Here is a 17,988-nt window from a genome sequence, read left to right as displayed (position 1 = left end):
CACTATAAGATATTCCCCTCAGGGGATGGAACCACTCTAGGAAGAACATTTAAGTTCCAAGTTCCCTCCCTGGTATCTCCAAGATAGGGCTGAGAGAGATTCCTGCCTGCAACCGTGGAGAAGCCACTGCCAGTCTGTGAAGACAATACTGAGCTACATGGACCAATGGTCTGACTCAGTATCTGGCAGCTTCCTATGTTCCTATGTTCCTATAAGGTTATGTTGCTTGTAAAATCCCAAATACAGGGAAAAGTTTAGGTTTCAGAATGGTCAAAGGAACCAAACTTGAGGAAGGTGAGAGGTGACAGTGACTATTCAGAGGAAGCCCAGAACAAAAGAGCTCTATTATTATCCTAACTGGGAGGGTGGGGACAGGAAGAGGCTACCTGCTAATACAGTTGCTCCCCCCCCCTGCTAAATATAAGGAAGCAGCCACTTTAAAAGGTGCTTTTTTGCTCAGTTTCCAGGGGTTAAGAATTCTTATATTAATGGGAAAGCCTGATATTAACAGGAAACACATCTAGCTGAGCTGAAAAGTTTTAGCATCTTATGCTCATTTTAGGGAGCAGCTAAAACACTATTGAAAATGATACGATAGCCCTGTCTGTTCCCCGTTGCTCTTTTGGCCCGCATGAGCTGTCAGGTCTGAATTGCTTGTGAGGCAAATGGAAAGGCAAATGGAATATGAAGGCAAATGGATTATGAAGCTTTTAGTTTGGCTTTATACTGATCCAGAAACTTAAAGAACATACGAAGGTCATTCACACCACCCTGTACAGTGGGGCGGAGAGGGGTGGGGGAGGCAGGATTGCTCTTACCTTCCCCCCAGACAATCCTTTTCCTTGCTTGGGCCATGCCACTTGCGTGCCCACATGAGCCGTGCTGCTGGGAGCCACTGCTGCTCCATGACCTCCAGAAATCCCCCAATGTACCCCGCAAGGAGCGAGATACATTTCCCTGTTGCTGGGTAATCTTGCTGTCTGACTCCTCCTGAACAATACTAACTGAGCAAAGAGGCTCCTTTTAAAAGTGGTGGTTCTTTTTATTGAGCAGGGGGAGAGCAACTGGGCCTATCCAGCCCCAGCACAGCATCCCTCCAGTGGCTGTTATTGGTGTCTGTCTTATGTTTCTTTTTCGAGTGTGAGCCCTTTGGGGACAGGAAGCCATATTTATGTATATTATTAATTCTCCAAGACGAGCCGTGTATGGGGATGTGGTAGAAAGGAGGCGATTGGCTGACAGAGTTTGCAAGCAGAAGCACCTGATTGGGCAGTGGGGATTCCATATGCAGATAGGGAGAAGGAGCCTGTGAAAGCAGAAGCACCATGGTGATTGGGCAGTGGGGATTCCCTATGCAGATAGGGAGGAGGAGCCTGTGATGGTTAAGGTCAGTTTGAATACAACTGTTACTGGTCAGAAGATGTTCTTGACTGTAGAGGAGAGGAATCCTCTATAATAAAACCCTTAAGTGTGATCCTGTGCCGCCCGTGTCTTTCTCGGCAGTTCTGGGCATGCGCGGAGCACATGCTCAGAACCGCCGAGAAAGATACGGCCGCCCAGACACGGGCGGCCATGTTGGCCAAATCGTTCCAAACAATTGCCGCTGCCATAGCAGCGGCTGCTGCCGACCACCCGCCCGCCCGCCCGCCCTCCCAGCTGCCCGAGTCCTCCTCAACTCCGGCCCGCGTCAGTCAGGCGATCTAAGACCATATTCTGAGAAGGAGAGAGGAGCTCACAAACATTGCTCCTCTCTCTGCAAAGCCTCTGCCCGAACTGGCGCTTTGGGCGCAAAGGACACCTGTTGCGTCCTTTGCGTCCATAGCAGCAGTTCGGGCAGAGGCTTTGCACAGAGAGGAGCTCTGTTTGCGAGCTTCTCTCTCCTTCTCAGAATATGGTCTTTCATCATCCGACTGACGCGGGCCTAACCGGGTGAGGAGGACTCGGGCAGCTGGGAGGGAGGGTGGGTGGTCGGCGGCAGCCGCAGCAGCAGCAATTGTTTGGGCCGATTTGGCCCTTAATCAGGTGGGGGGGCGGAAGAGGAGGACTCGGGCAGCTGGGAGGGAGGGCGGGTGGTCGGCGGCGGCCGCAGCAGCGGCAATTGTTTGGCCGATTTGGCCCTTAATCAGGTGGGGGGGCGGAAGAGGAGGACTCGGGCAGCTGGGAGGGAGGGCGGGTGGTCGGCGGCGGCCGCAGCAGCGGCAATTGTTTGGGCCGATTTGGCCCTTAATCATGTGGGGGGGTGGATGAGGAGGACTCAGGCAGCTGGGAGGGCGGGCGGGTGGTCGGTGGCGGCAGCCGCGGCGGCAATTGTTTGGGCCGATTTGGCCCTTAATCAGGTGGGGGGGCGGTGGGGGCGACTGGTGGCAGCAAGTGAAAGAGCGGCGGGAGGGGTAAGTAAACCCTCCCACCGCTCTTAAAGGTACCCCCCACCCAGAGCCACTAGTGCCCATTATTATAATGGGCTGAAAAATACTAGTCTCTCTATATAAAAGGATAGCAGGCAGCGGTCTGCAAAAAGACAGGTCATGAGTGAGAAAAGATCCCCTTCAGGAGAAGGAGGCTGCTGTTGTGTGAATTAGATGAGGAAGAAAGATGAACAAAATCTGTTCAGTGAGGGAGGGAGAGAGAGAAAAACATGAAGGGAGGGGTAAGAAAGAGTGGGGAAGAGCGAGTGGAGGAGAGAGAAAGAGAAAAAGAAGGGAGGGGGAAGAGACAGAAGGAGGGGCAAGGGACGGGCCTGAGCCTGTCAGCATCCTGAGGGGAATGAGCGGCCATGGCAGCACTAGCAGCAAGAAAGGGCTCAGTCAACCACTGCTGCTGTTTGGGGCTACCGAGGCCATTGTCAGAGGGAGGCTGGCAGGCAAGGGACAGGCCTGGGCCTGGGCCTGTCAGTGGCCTGAGGGGAACGAGCGGCCATGGTGGTGGCAGCAGAGAGGAATGGCCCAGTCAACCACTGCTGCTCCTGGGGGGAGGAGCAGGAGTGGGGCTCGGGTGAGGATGGAGAGGTCTCTGGGGATAGGGGGCTGCAGCTTGGCCAATAGGCAGCAGGGTGAGGGGGGTGGAAGCAACGAAGTGCAGCTCAGGTGAGGGTGGGAAGATCTCTGAGGTGAGGGGAGCTGCGGGAGGGGTGAGCTAAGGGGGGAGGCTGGGGCGGGCGAGCTGCGGGTGGGGGGCAGGCAAGCTGCATGGGGGGCAGGCGGAAGGGTGAGCTGTGGGGAGATGCCACAGGCTCAGTGCACAACTGCACAGATGCTCTGTACCGTGTCAGCTAGTTTCTTTTTATTTCTCCATGTCAACCACTTTGGAAACTATTGTTGCTGTTGGAAGTGAAGGACTTTGCGCTGTCTCTTGTCTCAGTGACATAGGAAGACAGACTAGTGAGTCAGAGGGCTAGAGGGTCTGGACATTGGTCATCCCTTCTCTACTGCTCTGACACTATCCCTTTAGAATATAGATTGCTACTCTCAGGGGACTTCCTTCCTTCCAGCCAGCCACTTCCTTCCTCTCTCCCTTGCAACATGCAAGCTCCTCTTCCCTGCACCATGTGTACAGAGACGCAGAATCCATCAGCATCCAGCTAGCTAGCTAGATTAGAGATCCTAACTCCTCACTTTCCTATCTAGAATGGAGTTCTTTTCAATTCAAAGATTGAAACAAACCTCATCTCTATTAAAAGAGCATGCAGAGAAGATAGTTCACATTTGTTCCAATCAGGCTTCTTGGAATTATCAAAGGGTTGTTTTTTTCTGGCAATAATCAATTTGGCTTCACCATTAAAAAGCCTGCTGATTAGAATTTCTCAGAAATTCTTTAAAATTCAGCCCTTTCCCCAATTCCTGGCAGTAGGCACCCATTGGGCACTACTACCTGACCCACTCTTCTGCCCCCAAAGACCCCTTTCTGCTGCAAATCCACCCCAAATAACATCAACATCACACATCATCAACAACAGCAGAGCTTTGCAAAGAACCAGAAAGATTTCCAAAAGTCATGCACATCCACATCCCACCCACCCCAAGAAATGCAATTGATCTACACACAACATTGTGAAACAATAATGAAATGCACACATGTCTTTTGGGAAGATTTGGGGCAGAAAGAGGGGGTGAGGGACAAAACAGTGGTTTGGGTGGCAGTGCCCCAAGGGGTGCCTGCCACAACCCAGTTTCCAAAGGAATAGGGGAAAGGGCTGATTTCTTAGGAATTATTGAAGTTTACACATCTTTAAGGTTTTTCCCCCATAGGGAGAATAATGGAGGTTTCAGCAGACCCATAACTCCACCTGGGGGGCACTGGGGTGGCCAGGAGCGAGTGGTGATGTAGTGCACATAGGGTGCCAACCACCCTCATGGGTTGCTAACCCATGGGGTGCTGGGTTCTGTTATTTCTGAGGTGTTCTGAGTGTAGATTCTCTGGTAGCATATGGATTTTTCAACGACAAACCATGAATCCACTCTCATATGCTACCAGAGAATCTACTCTCAAAACACCTCAGAAACAACAGAACCCAGTACCTCATGGGTTAGCAACCCATGGGGGTGGTTGGCACCCTATGTGCTCTACACCACCACTCGCTTTGGGCCACCCCGGTGCCACCCAAGTGCAGTTATGGGGCAGGAATTATGGAGGTCCATCATTCCCTATGAGGAAGAACTTTACAGATGCGCAAACTCCATTAAATCTTTAAAAATCAGCCCTCTGCCCAATTCCTTTGAAATAATTCTGGCAGCTTCCTTGCCCCCACTGGCACTACCACCCACCCAACTCTGCTCTGGGCCACCCCTTTCCCCCCCAACGTGGAGCTATACTTTTGCTGAAACCTCCATTATTCCCTATGGGGGAAAGCTTAAACTTCAAAAATTCACCAAATATCAGCCCTTTGCCCAATTCCTCTGAAATTTGAGTGGTAGCTTTCACCCATTGGGCACTCCCCCCCTCCAACTAGTTTTGCCCTGAGGCCATTTTTTAAAATCCAAAACATTTCAGATTAAAATTTTGCAATTTCGAACAAAGAATAAAATTGGGGTGTTTCAGATTTGGGCCAAAAACAAAACAGAAAAAAACCAAAACTCACAACCCTACTGTGGATGCTCCGGCTGCAGGCAGACCGAGCAGCCACATGACTGGGGACTGGGGTGGAAGGGCGTACTCACACCATTCTTCCTCAGTAAAAGTCCAGGGACAAAACCCATGCTACCCGGCAGGACAGCAGCAGCATTGGGCCCGATCTTGGCGCTCCACATGAGCAGTTGTACCCAGGCAGGGCTGTGCAAGCCCAGGTAGGGCTACTTGTGTGAAAAGCTCCAAGATGTCCCTCAAAACTCATGGAATATTCATTGTCATGGCAAATGACCAGAACATTTCTTCTTCCTGTATAGAAACAAAAGGGGGTTGCATCTTTGTTCCCAACTAAATCCAAAGAGGCGTTCTCACAGTGGGCTTGTGCCTGTGTGTCCAGAGGTTTTCATTTTTGCTTTTCCTCATGGCTATTATTGAAGAGAGCCCCGAGTCACATTTTCCTGCCAGAAATTCCCAGCCATCTTTTTTTCTTGGCAGAGAGTGCAAAACGATTCAGTAAGCAGTTTGAGGACAAATGTGAAAACTCCCCCAGACTGTGAAGGGGAAATTTCTCAGGAGTATTTCACAGTGTCAGTCTCCACAGCCATAAGGCAGTGGCCAGTGACAACAAAAATGACACAGCTGTTATATTGCTTCTCTTTTCTTGATGGGATGCTGACAGTATTTCTTCAAGTGACAGCATTTATCCATGCTAGCAAAGCTACCATCACCTTGTGGCATGCTGATCTATCTGTAGCACATTCATAAGGCCATCATCACCCATGGTGTTAAGAAGTGACTACCCCTTAGCCTCTAGACGACATCTTAATAGTTCCCTTTTGTACCTACAAACTATTTTGTATTACTGCATTTCTTCCTTTCACAGTTAGTGGATGCTGTTGGGATGGGGAGCATTTTTTAAACCCACCATTAACTTTTCTTGGTTTTCTAGATGTAAGGTGGTGGGGAGGAGATGGCACTAGAGACATGATGTGGAGTTGTCAGGAAGGAAGATGACCATTTAATTAAAAAACAAAACAAAACTACATGTGTGTCCTGACATTCCCGCAAGGAGCTCAGGGTGGTTTACATGATTCTTTATCTCGCTGTATTTTATCTTCACAACAACCATGCTCCCAGCAATACAGAATAGGTTGTTGGGGAGGGGGAGGTAAGTATAGCAAGCCTTCCCTCCCCCTCCCATCCCCCCTTCCACCTGGTTGTGTGAATGACCTTAATGTGTGAATAAATCTATAGTGATTAGCCCAAGTCATCCAGTCAGCATCATGACCAAATGGGGATTATACCTCGATCTTCCTGTATTAATATGACACACTAACCACTATAAAACACTATTTGGTGAATGCCTATGTGAAAGACTAAGAGGGGAAAAAAGAACTGAATAGAGGTTGGCAGACAGTCATGTGAAGCATGTTTCTGTTTATATTCGAATTTTCTGAATCCACATCTGAATCAATTCTGGGCAAAAAAGGGTCCCAAGGGCAAAAGAATTGGGTGGGTGGTAGTGCCCAATGGGTGAAAGCTACCACCCAAATTTCAAAGAAATTGGGCAAAGGGGTGATTTTTAAAGAATTTTTGAATTTGGTGTGTCTTTAAGCTTTTCCCCATAGGGAATAATGGGGATTTCAGCAGCCTTAGTTATAACTCCTCAGGGGGTGGGGATGGGGTGGCACCAGGATGGCCCAAAGTGCCAACTTAAAAAAATCATTTAAAAATCATCCATTTGCTCAATTTCTTTGAAATCTGGGTGGCACCCTTGCACCCATTGGGCACTACCACCCACCACAACCTACTTTGGGCCACCCTGGAGCCCCCCACGTGGAACAATAAAGTTGCTGAAATCTCCATCCAGTATCTAGGGTCATTTGTTTTGTACCAGAATCCGGACAATTGAGGACAGGGTGATTTATTTTGTCTACAAATCACCTGAATCGGCCAGATTCGGGCACAAATCATTTAGCCCAAAGATTAGATTGTTTCACACATCCCTAGTTCTTGCAAGTTATTCATATGCAGAAGAAGGCATTGTGGCAGCTGCAATGTCATGGTTAAAAGCACTGAAGTTCTAATATTGAATGAATGGTGTTCAGAAGAAATGGAATGCTAGAATTCTTTACTGGATGGATCAGTTGCTTGATGAAAAACTCCTGGGTTCCAAAGGTTGTCCAGCCTCAGAGGTTCCAACCTCAGAGGCGCGATGCCTCTTATAGTGATCAGTCACTGACCAGCCCCTCCTCCCCCCCCCAATAACCGGAGGTTAGACCCTGTCCTGACTGATAGGCTGGTGAACTTCAGGGATCAGCCAGTCAACACACCATGTGGGTGGGACCTAGGGAGCCATGAGGAGGAAGAGAAGGGTTCCTTTGTTAGAAGGAAGCAGGCTGGGGTTGAGAGCAGGACATATGTCATGAAGGATGGCTGCGGAAGGAACTGCAGATCCTTGAGACACAGGATTGCAGGAGGCTTGATTCTCATCAGATGGTGGGTGAGTTTTCAAGGAAAAGGGGATTCAGCACAGGGAACAGTTTATTAGTCAGATTTTGTGTTAGAAACTTATATTTCTTTTGTGTTTTGCATACTCCGGAAACCATTCTAATTGTTGTTTACCTGTAATGTAACTAAGCTAAGCCTGAGCCCATCCAGCTAAGGTACTGCAGAAGACTATGGAAACTTTTAAAGGTGCTCTTGTATTTTCTTACATCCATGTTCTCTGCAACTTGGTAACCATGATTTTTAAAGCGTGCCACCCCAATATCATCTGGGGTGCTTTTTGAAGTATTCTTTTAACCACTGAGTATTGCTTTTGTTTACCTGTAACTAAAAGCTGAGAGAGCCTCAGACAGAAGCTGTCTATAGTATTTTGGATAAAGCTTCCCCCCTTCCCCCCCCCCCATGCATTTTAAAAGCCTCTTTGAGTGGATTTTTGGCCTCTGAAGAAAGGGGACTGGAAGGGGGACTCACTCTGGTGCACACACAACAACACGTTTTCTCAGCATGTGTAAACTTGCACATGGAAGGCTTTTGTACTTTTCCAATAGCAGAGGAAAGAGTTTCCCTGGGATTCCATCCAAGCCCTGCGGGGGTCAAACTGTTGATAATTTGGTGGTGGTTAGGTCCTACCAACATGACAGGAAAGTTGTGGGAGAAGCCTTTGCTCAGAAAAGCACAGAGGCGGTGATTCAGCATTTTTTCTTCCCCTCATGTGGGCTTGCTCTGAAACAAAGGCTTGGTAATCTGCTACACCTCTAAATAGCAGTCGCAGTAGAGCAACAGCAGGAGAGAGGGCATGCCCTCACCGCTTGCTTGTGGGCTTTCCAGAGGCATCTGGTGGGCGATTGTGTGAAAGGATGCTGGACTAGATAGGCCTTGGGCCTGATCCAGCAGGGCTGTTCTTATGTTCTTGTCATATTTTAAAGCTCACTAGCCCAGTAGAAGATCTCCAGTCCTGTTGAACTACATAGACCATTGTGAATAAAGTTCATATCTTTGTGTTATTCCATGTATGTAATGACAAGTGGTCACAATGGAAATGGCAAGGAAAAAGAGAGAAAATATTTGCAATCAAGTAATGTCAGAATTGTAGCATACTATCTGAAGAATGAGATGTGTATATTATTTAAGTATATTATTCAAGGAATTATTTAAGTATATTATTCAAGGAAACAGCATATATAGCATATGTAAACAAGCAGGGGTGATAAAACCATGTTCTTCCCTCTATTGTAGCTTCAATTTGTGTAAACACATCCTAAAAAAGATCTGAATTTTCTTGAAAATTTGGTTCTTACCAAATTTACCCAGCCTCTGGGTATCCCCCAATGCACCTCGTGCTGAGCGCAGTGCACCGGGGGATTCCCCCAGGGGACGGGCACTCTAAGCAGCAGCTTGTGCTGACACTTAATCCCTGGAGCCAGGTTAAGGTGCATTTGCACCCTTAACCTTGGCAAAGAGCCAGGCATCGGTGCTGGGTTTGGCACCTGGGGTTGGCTGCAGGGATCTGCAGGGATCCTGGTGGTTCTCATGGGCAGCCAAGCCCGACTCTCTGTCAGCCTCACTTATCAAAATACATTTGCCCTCAGAGAGCGATTTCTGTTTGACATTTAGAACTAGCTCACATGTGAACAGAACAAGTGTTGAAGGAAATTTCTGTCAAACTGTGCACATGATGTGTCTTAAAATCATGATAATATCTTTTCTTTTGAAAGTACCTGCCATTTAAAAAATGTGCTTCACAAAGCAGAAACTGCTTGTGTGCAGCTGATATCTAAGAGAAATATGAAAAGATATAATAGAGTAACCCAAGTTTAACATGGCCTGGCCCTAGCAAATCTGCTTGGCGAAAACATACAAAGGCCGTTGACATGACCAGCCCTACCCAGGTAGGCCTGGTTGTGTGGAGCACCAGGATTGATCCCGAACCCATCGCTCTGCACTAGGGTAGCCTGGGTTTTGTACCTGGCTAATAGTGAGGTAGAAGGGTGCAAGCACTTCTACCCCACTCCCTGGTTGTGTCTCCATAGAGCAGGGCGGGTGGCAAGAGCGCTGAGCAGCAGGTAAATCCCCAAATGCACTGTGCTTCTCCCATGGTGCATTGCGGGATGTGGGAGACCACAGCCTGATTCTCACACACACACACACACCTCCTCGCAGCTCCTGGAGCACATGTGCACCAGTTGCATGAGTGAGCACAGCTCTGGGAAGCACAGGAGTCGTGCAGCTCGTGTGGGGGAAGGCAGGAAGGCTCCTGCCTTCCTCCTAGCCCTCCTCAGGCTGGGTAAGTTTGGTCATGTAAACAACTAGGAGTGTGCACATTCTGGTAGCAGCCATTCGGTCCAAATTCAAACTGAATTTGGACTGAGCCACCACTCTGCGAACTGGTTTGGTTGAACCAATGAACCAGCTTGAACTGGTTTGGAGTGGCTCATGATCTAAGCGCTCAAACAGGCTTGATTGCGCATCGGTTCTGCACATCCCTGTGAACAAGCTTACTGCAACATTGTCATTTACCACCTTTGTGCTTCTCAAATGAATGCTTCTTGTTTCAGATTAGACAAAAAAGACATTGGATGCCATGCATAATCCAGAATACGCATGCCTGATAGCTAAATCTGCTACACTTTTAAGATATACATAAACAAATGCTTTTCAACTGTATGAAAAGTAGGGAGGTAGGGATATACCTGCCAGAGGGTCAGGATGGACTGTGGTTATTTGCTGTTAAGTGCACACAGAGCTGATGGGGCGCATTAGCTACCCTTTGATGCATGAAACGGACTTTAGTCCTATTGACACAATTGCACTTAACACGATGCTGCCCTTAAATCGCATTGCCCTTAGTAAGAGAAGATGCTGGGCCGCTTCAAAGTTCACAGGAGAGAAGTGTGCTTTTAAAGACGTGTACATGCCACCTAATGGTACAGCGGGGAAATGACTTAACTAGCAAGCCAGAGGTTGCCGGTTCGAATCCCCACTGGTACACCTATATTCGGCAGCAGTGATATAGGAAGATGCTGAAAGGCATCCGCTCATACCGTGTTTCCCCGAAAATAAGACAGTGTCTTATATTAATTTTAGCCCAAAAAATGCACTAGGGCAATTAGCGGTACATCAGAAATTACTTCTAGGTCTCACTTTTGGGGTAGGTCTTATTTGGGGAAACAGGGTAATGCATGGGAGATGGCAATGGTACCCTCGCCCCCTGTATTCTACCAGACAACCACAGGGCTCTGTGGTCGCCAGGAGTTACTTTATATGCAGCAGGGCATCTCTCCCACATGTACACATCTCCTATGTCAGGAGACATCTTTCAAAATCTGTCACTGTCTCCATCATACATTTTATGTATTTATTTATGTATTTAATTATAAACTGACAATCCAGAAATGGCTCAGGGTGGTTTACATCAAAACAAAAACAAAACAATTAAAATCATTTAAACATTAAAAACATTCACATTAAAATAATTTAAAACCATGGATCTAACTGAAAGCATCACATTACAATGTTCCTGTGTACAAGTTCAAAGATAATGTGGGAAATAGCCTTTAGACATGCCAAGCGTCCTCTGGGTTATGCCGCTGAACTTTAAATCCTGTGCCGCATTCATCCTAACTGGTTTACTGCGACAAGAACTTTCTTAGGCAACAACTTGTTATGTCAGACGGATGAAATGTACTGAGGAGGTGGTTAAGTACATATACCCCCAATTTGAGGTACAGGGGAGGATAAGCCTAGTTACTGAGGTAAAAACTAGAAATAATGGGAAAGAGAAAAAATATTCTGATATGGCAATTCAGTGCCTCTGGGATTAATAGAAAAGGACATTGACTAATTATGGATTCAGAGGAAAGAGGCTGCTTGCTAAAAGCACCTGCACCAATTTCAGGAGGAACAGACTTTTATTAAATATTTCCCATGCAAGTATTAACCAAGCCTGACCCTTTTTAGCTTGAGATCTGAGGAGCTCTTGGGCTGAAGTATAATGGCTGCAGGCTAGAGTGTGTAGGCTATATTCCCAAGTGATCTAGCTTGTCTGTCACAGCCACTTTTTGCTTCTCATCACAGATTGATTATTCCTCCAAAATATAGCCAGCGATTTGTACTGGGCATGTATGTCTTCTTTATAACAGGCCCAATTAAAGCAAAATGTGTTACCACTTTTTTTGGCCAGGCCTCCCACATACTTAACCTCTACGTTCTATGCACTTCCACAGATTTTGTTATTTGCAGAAAACAAGTTTCTGTCTCTTATTTGCGAGTGTCCGCAGAAGCCAACTTTTAAAGTTGTGGCACATACTGATGTTTGTGTTCAAATTTCTTTTGCATATATATTCAGCTGGGTAAAGAGAACAGCACTGCTTTGATATGAACATCATTGCATGGCTTGAATGTTAAAATATCCATGATGAACCTACAGGATAATGCTTCTTATTCTATTTTTTTAAAAGGTGTTAAATAGATTTGAAAAATGACCAATTGGAAAGACATAGAATAGCATATATCTAGAGAGCATCAAAGAAGCCAACTACAAAAACGTGATCTTTACCATATAGTTAAAACAGAAAGAAAGAAAAGGAAAGGGCTGCATATAAGTGTTTAGTTTTTGAAACCACCGAGGTTCATATCCTTATTTCTTCAAGAAAACAGCAGTGTAAAAATGTAATGATTAAATATGTTATTCATTTTATGGTTCATTTTTTCAGGGGAATGAATTAAGTCTATCTGTCAAAGTAAGTATCAGTTACGCAGTCTTATCCATAGCATTTCATTTTCTGTGTACAGAGCTTTGTAAGAATGATTTATGGTTTGCTGATATACATATTTATGCCATGCTAAAGTTCTTGTGGTTCTTATAGAGTTAATTCCATCAACTTAGTACAACCTTGAAGACTCTTCCTATGCTGGCCTTCTTAAAATGTTAGAGTTTACAAATCTTGTTGCTCATTGGAAGAGCATCTTTGGAGCTTTTCATGATCTTCGCACATAGACAAATGAGTTTGTATTCTAACATTAATTCTGCTTCTTATGCAAAGCGGGTGTGAAAGGACAAAGGAGTTGTCCTTTCCTGCTTTGTATTGTTCCTGTGGTGGTAAAGCCTCCCCCTGGAAATGTATGCATGAGGGAAGGAGCATACATGTTATATGGAGGGCATCTAATGTAGACGATCACTGGGGATACACAGTTTTTACTTCTACTCCTGTCAGGAGTGGGCGGGGGGGCAGGCACAAGAATGGAAGAACTTATAAGAACCAGACAGCCCTAGTGCTCAGTCTGCATGTGAACAAGGGGAGCATTGCCAATGCCCAGGAATTACCCATGCTCGCTGCAATACATGTTCTCTCTGGACAGTCCCCTTGAAGTCAGGAGACTGGAACCCTCTAAGTGGAAGGGGGCATGGGACTGCTCCCATGACAGTGCTTGGGGAACCTGGCCAAGGACACACTGAATCCTCATGGCCTCCTGCAACATGGCCTCCTCCACATAATCACTGAATTCAAGGAGATGATCATCTGAAGAGGACTGTGCTCTCTCTGGAAGATGCAGACTGGAACTGAGCAGGCTCCCAGCACAGACAGACAGACAGACAGACAGACACACACACACACACAATGGCTGAATTCAGACCTAAAATGAGACCGTCTTTATTGTAAACTGCCCAGAGACCTGAGTTTTGGGTGGTATACAAATATGTTAAATGAATGAATGAATGAATGAATGAATGAATAAAATAAACCGGATGTCTCTTCACCTCCGGTTTCCAAAGCTGTATTTCTGTATGTGAGGAACCATAGAGTTGACAAAAAATGGATCCAAAGTTTCTCTCCCCGAACTGTAAAGTGTACCTTCGGTTTACACAACGTTTCGCTGACTCCAACTGAGGTTATGCAGTGCCTGCATTACATCTGAACACAGGCACCACAGTTTCACCCCTCTGAAACCAGAGTTGAAGGAGGAAACTCCTGCCTTGCTCCAGCTCCTATTGGCTGGGTGTGCTGTCCTTCATGAAAGAAGGAAGCCCGCACCTCCTCTCTGCAGTCAGTGAGACTGCAGAGAGGCAGCTCTCCATTTTTTCCACATGTGGATGGGAGAGCAGGGGGAGGGGGCACGGAACCGCTGGTCCATTGAAACTGTGGTTCCATGTTATGTCTGAAGGTGGCCAGAGGCTCCTTCCTTCAGTATCTTCCTGTCCCTTTCAGATGGCTGTGGAATTGCTGCTGCCATGATGGGAGGAAAGGATGATCAAATGAAAATACCACATGGTGAACATGTGCATAAAGCAGCAACTCTCACCTTCCCTTTCACTTCCAGGAGGATCAGCCAGATGGATGCACCTACTCACTCACAAGAACCAGCTAGGCACACAGAAAGGGGGCTTCCTAGTACCTGTGCTCCCCACTCCAGGCATCCTCGTTTAGCCCTTACTCTAGTCTAAACTCAACTCAACAAAAAAAATCCAAGCTGTCAAGTGAATGTTGCTGACCAAGAGGTAACTTCCATGTCTTTTCAGCTCATGTGGCATATACATTTGCACTGCACATAACAGAATATAGAATGGATTTTGGGGATGGAGGGATGGAACACCTCTGTCAAAATTAAGCTCTTGGAGGAGGAAAGTCTTATCTTGTTTTGGTCATGTGCTGTCATTAATAAGGCATCCTAGCTTTCCAGAAGAGTATCTTGAATGGTTCAGGGGACACACACACACACACACATCCAGGGGTGTCTGCACATTCAAAGTACATTACAAATGCATGCTCAGCACTCTCATCACCGTCACCATCACTGTCACCGTCACAATCAGTTGTGTGTTGTTGTTGTTACAATACCGTGTCAAGACTCTCAATTGCAGTGGTCTTGACTAGTGAACTAAGGGATGTTAGGCAAGGATTTACACTGTGCACGACAACCAGTGAGTTCTGATCAATGTGAGGAAATGCAGAGAAACCAGCCTTCTTGTCTTGATATGACTGAGCAGGTCACATGATGTCCCCTGACCCCCTGTAAAAGCTTCTGGGTCAAGTTTACTTCCTGGTCTGAGCAACCAAGATGCTTGCTAGACAGTGAGACTGCCTTCTTCATTTGCACAGACTCTGGGTCTAACATATAGCGAGGTCCAGCATATTGACTATTAAACACAGTCCAGCAGTTCTGAAATGTTCAATCTCCTGTATAAAAACTCGAACTGTGACCCACAGAAGCAGCTCTTCACAGAAGGAAAACAGGAAGCCTGTTTAGAAGTTGGAAAAGAATATTTTAGTTGGTATTCTGGGGAGACGAATAAATTCTAGGATGCTGAATGTAAATTATTGCAGTATTTTTAATGTACGCCTGTATATAAGAGCAGCATAAGGTCCAATTAATGACTCAGTAATTACTGTACTTAAGTGATTACTTCCATAACAACAGGTGCTATTTTTAGATCCAGCTTCACAGCACTCAGCCCTTGCACAGATACAATCCACCAGGCACCATGCAGGGGATTTGAAAGCAGACAAGGAAAATAGCTTTTATATGGAAAATAAAGAAATGTGTCCAGTTCACCATGCCATGCTCTGTAACAGTCTGCCTAGGGAAAGCAGTTTTGAATGAACACACATACAGTAGACCCTTATCCTCTCTCAATATTTTTTTTAATTTGAACTTAAACATTCCTGAGGCTTGTGTCTGTAGTCAATCTGACACGCATAGGAACATAGGAAGCTGCTGTCCATCTAGCTCAGTATTGTTTATATAGACTGGCAGCAGCTTCTCCAAGGTTGCAGGCAGGAGCTTTTCTCACACCTGTCTTGGAGATGCCAGGGAGGGAACTTGAGACCTTCTGCATGCAAGCAGAGCGGCCCCATCCCCTAAGGGAAATATCGTACAGTATTCCCATGTAGTCTCCCAGTCAAATGCAAACCAGGGCAGACCCTGTTTAGCCACGGGGACAACTCATGCTTGCTACCACAAGACCAGCTCTCCTCTCTTTCAAACTGTGGCTCAAAAAAAAAAAAAAAGAAAAATCCAAGGGGAGGCCATCCTTTTAATCACCCTTACGAGATGAAATGTGTGCAGAATTCTGGATAAGATTAAAGAGAAAAATAGGAATATTTAATACACGCTTCATAATCCTAAACAGGTACCGTCACCATCAAGACAGGGCTCGGTTTCCTAGGCAGAGTAAAGAGGTTTGGAGGCGATACTGCTGTGACAGTTCCGGAGTCAAAATCCCCATCTCTTTGACACTTATCACATGCATAATAGCAATATCTTTCCCAGCAGGCAGCCAGGTTCTGTGGCTGCAATCAAGCTGTCTGTGGTTAGACAGCTAATGAAACAGTGTGCCATTCTCCAGTGCTATTGAGGAGAAAAAACAGTATTTACTTACTGTGATAGCAGGGCTGCAGTAAATATCTTTTAACAGGAATTATAGTGTTAAATAGCCAATTAAAAGGCAAGTGTTTCCATATTGGGAAAAGTGGCTGTATTCTAGGTAATCTCTAATGAGACTAAGCAATCATATTAAGCTTATTAAACATTGTAGCCAAAGGCAGTATATTTACTAAGGGGGCGTTCGTATCTCCTAGAGAAATTTTGAAGAGCCTATCATCTTTTAATTGGGAGGTAAACACTGAAAGATCTTTCTGTTCGCCTGAATTTCAAAAAGAACAAGGTTAGGAAGATCAGAATCTTGAAGAATTCTTGTATTCCAAAATATCTAAAAACATATATTCTTCAGCAGCCACTGAGATCAATTGGCAAGAGAGCTGAATAGATGAGGGATACCTGGATTCTTGGTCTCTCCAGGTGGTCTTGGAGAACTGCCTATCTTTTAAACTGATTTGTGAAATGTAGATAATAGCAGCCTACTGCATCGAATTGTGAAAACATATGTAATAATATAATAAAGATAATAAAGATCAAAGTGGGTAACATTTCTCATAAGCCAACATGTGTTTTGCTGCTTTTTTGACTAAATATTATTAGAATGGGGTCCAAACAGCAAGCATTGCAACACAGAGGCAACAGGTACTGGAAGTGTTGAGTTCAAAAATGTTTAATGTATGATAAATTGTGGCTCAGTCTACACCCCAAGCTACTAAAGTAATATTGTTGTGGCATTCAGCCAAAGCAATTTAAACTCAGCAAGCATGAAGTGGCGATATGAGCAAGGCGTTGAGTTCATGGCTGAACTGTGTAAGAATGCTTTTAAGCATAGAAGAGACGTAACTTACGAGCTTCTGGATCTCTAATATCCAGTTTACAACAGACAAAATAGTCACTAGATGAAGAGAGAACTTGTAGCGAAGAAAGTTACGCTTGTTAACCTGTATGTTATTAAGGACATGTTCACACTACAGATGTTAACCAATTTTGCTTCTATAGATTCTTCAAAGAAAAATGGAAATTGCCCCTCTGTGATAAGACTACTGATCTCAAGCACTCAAATGAAACTACAATTCCCAGGGTTACTTGAAGAAATCCATTATGTAATGCCAGCTAAAAATTGCTCTACATTGCAGCAGATGCTCAAAATATTATGGGTACAAGGGATGCGTCCAAGAGGTAGCAAGGGGTAGTGGGCGCTTCTCCCCCCAACCCCTGCCAAATATTTCCTGTTCCCTCTTTTGCATGACCATCCACCAGACTGGAATTTCATGGTGGATAGGTCTAGCAATGGTTACTAGTCTGAGGGCTATAGGCCACCTCCAACCTAAGAGGCTAGATGCCTCTGAATACCAGTTGCAGGGGGAGCAACAGCAGGAGAGAGGGCACACCCTCAGCTCTTGCCTTTGGGCTTCCCAGAGGCATCTGGTGGGCCATTGTGGGAAACAGGATGCTGGACTAGATGGGCTTGGGCCTGATCCCAAAGGACTGTTGTTTTTATGCTAACTTTACAGCAAAGTGTCAGACAATACAGTCATAGAGCCCTTTCTTGTGATCCATGAGAAGGGTTTGAAGGGGTGATGAAGAGGAAGCCTTGAGAAGCTTGTCTCCCCCGCAGACGATCCTCTCTTCATTGCTGGGCAGGTGGATCCCCCACCCATATGATTGTCAGCTTCTGCTGGCAGCAGGGAGGTTTGGGAGCCAGGATTTCCATAATGCACTGCACGAGTGCACAGTGCATTATGAGGAGTTATGTGATGCCGGTCAGGAGGCTGCTGGTGTGTGAGTGCTGCCCAGATCTGTGTGGCACTGACACACGATCAGTTAGCCCCGGCAAATGGTGCATTTGTGCCCTTAACCCAGGCTAACAGCCGGGGCTCCCTTTCGAGTTTGCTACCGTGCCACCGGTGGGAGCTGTGTGGCTCCCAGCAGGTCTCACGTACAGGCAAAACTGGGCTGGGCTGCCCTAGCCTGGTTTTGCCTGTGCGTGAGAACAGTCTCATAATATATTATGTTAAAAGGCCTCTGTTGTTTAAAGAAGCC

The 17,988-nt window shown here is 46.0% G+C and overlaps 1 long non-coding RNA gene across 1 annotated transcript; it reads left to right on the top strand.

Moving 5' to 3' along the window:
• The first annotated feature begins 12,279 nt into the window (after positions 1-12,279).
• Positions 12,280-16,170, top strand: LOC128325240 (uncharacterized). Its single transcript, XR_008307322.1, has 3 exons — positions 12,280-12,308; positions 13,888-14,065; positions 15,698-16,170. It is a non-coding gene; the product is annotated as an uncharacterized LOC128325240 (long non-coding RNA).
• The last annotated feature ends 1,818 nt before the right edge of the window (positions 16,171-17,988 follow it).

This window comes from Hemicordylus capensis, chromosome 4, assembly GCF_027244095.1.
Source record: "Hemicordylus capensis ecotype Gifberg chromosome 4, rHemCap1.1.pri, whole genome shotgun sequence".
Lineage (NCBI taxonomy): Eukaryota > Metazoa > Chordata > Lepidosauria > Squamata > Cordylidae > Hemicordylus > Hemicordylus capensis.
The sequence above is the reverse complement of the archived record's forward strand: the minus strand, read 5'-3'. Positions and strand labels throughout refer to the sequence as shown.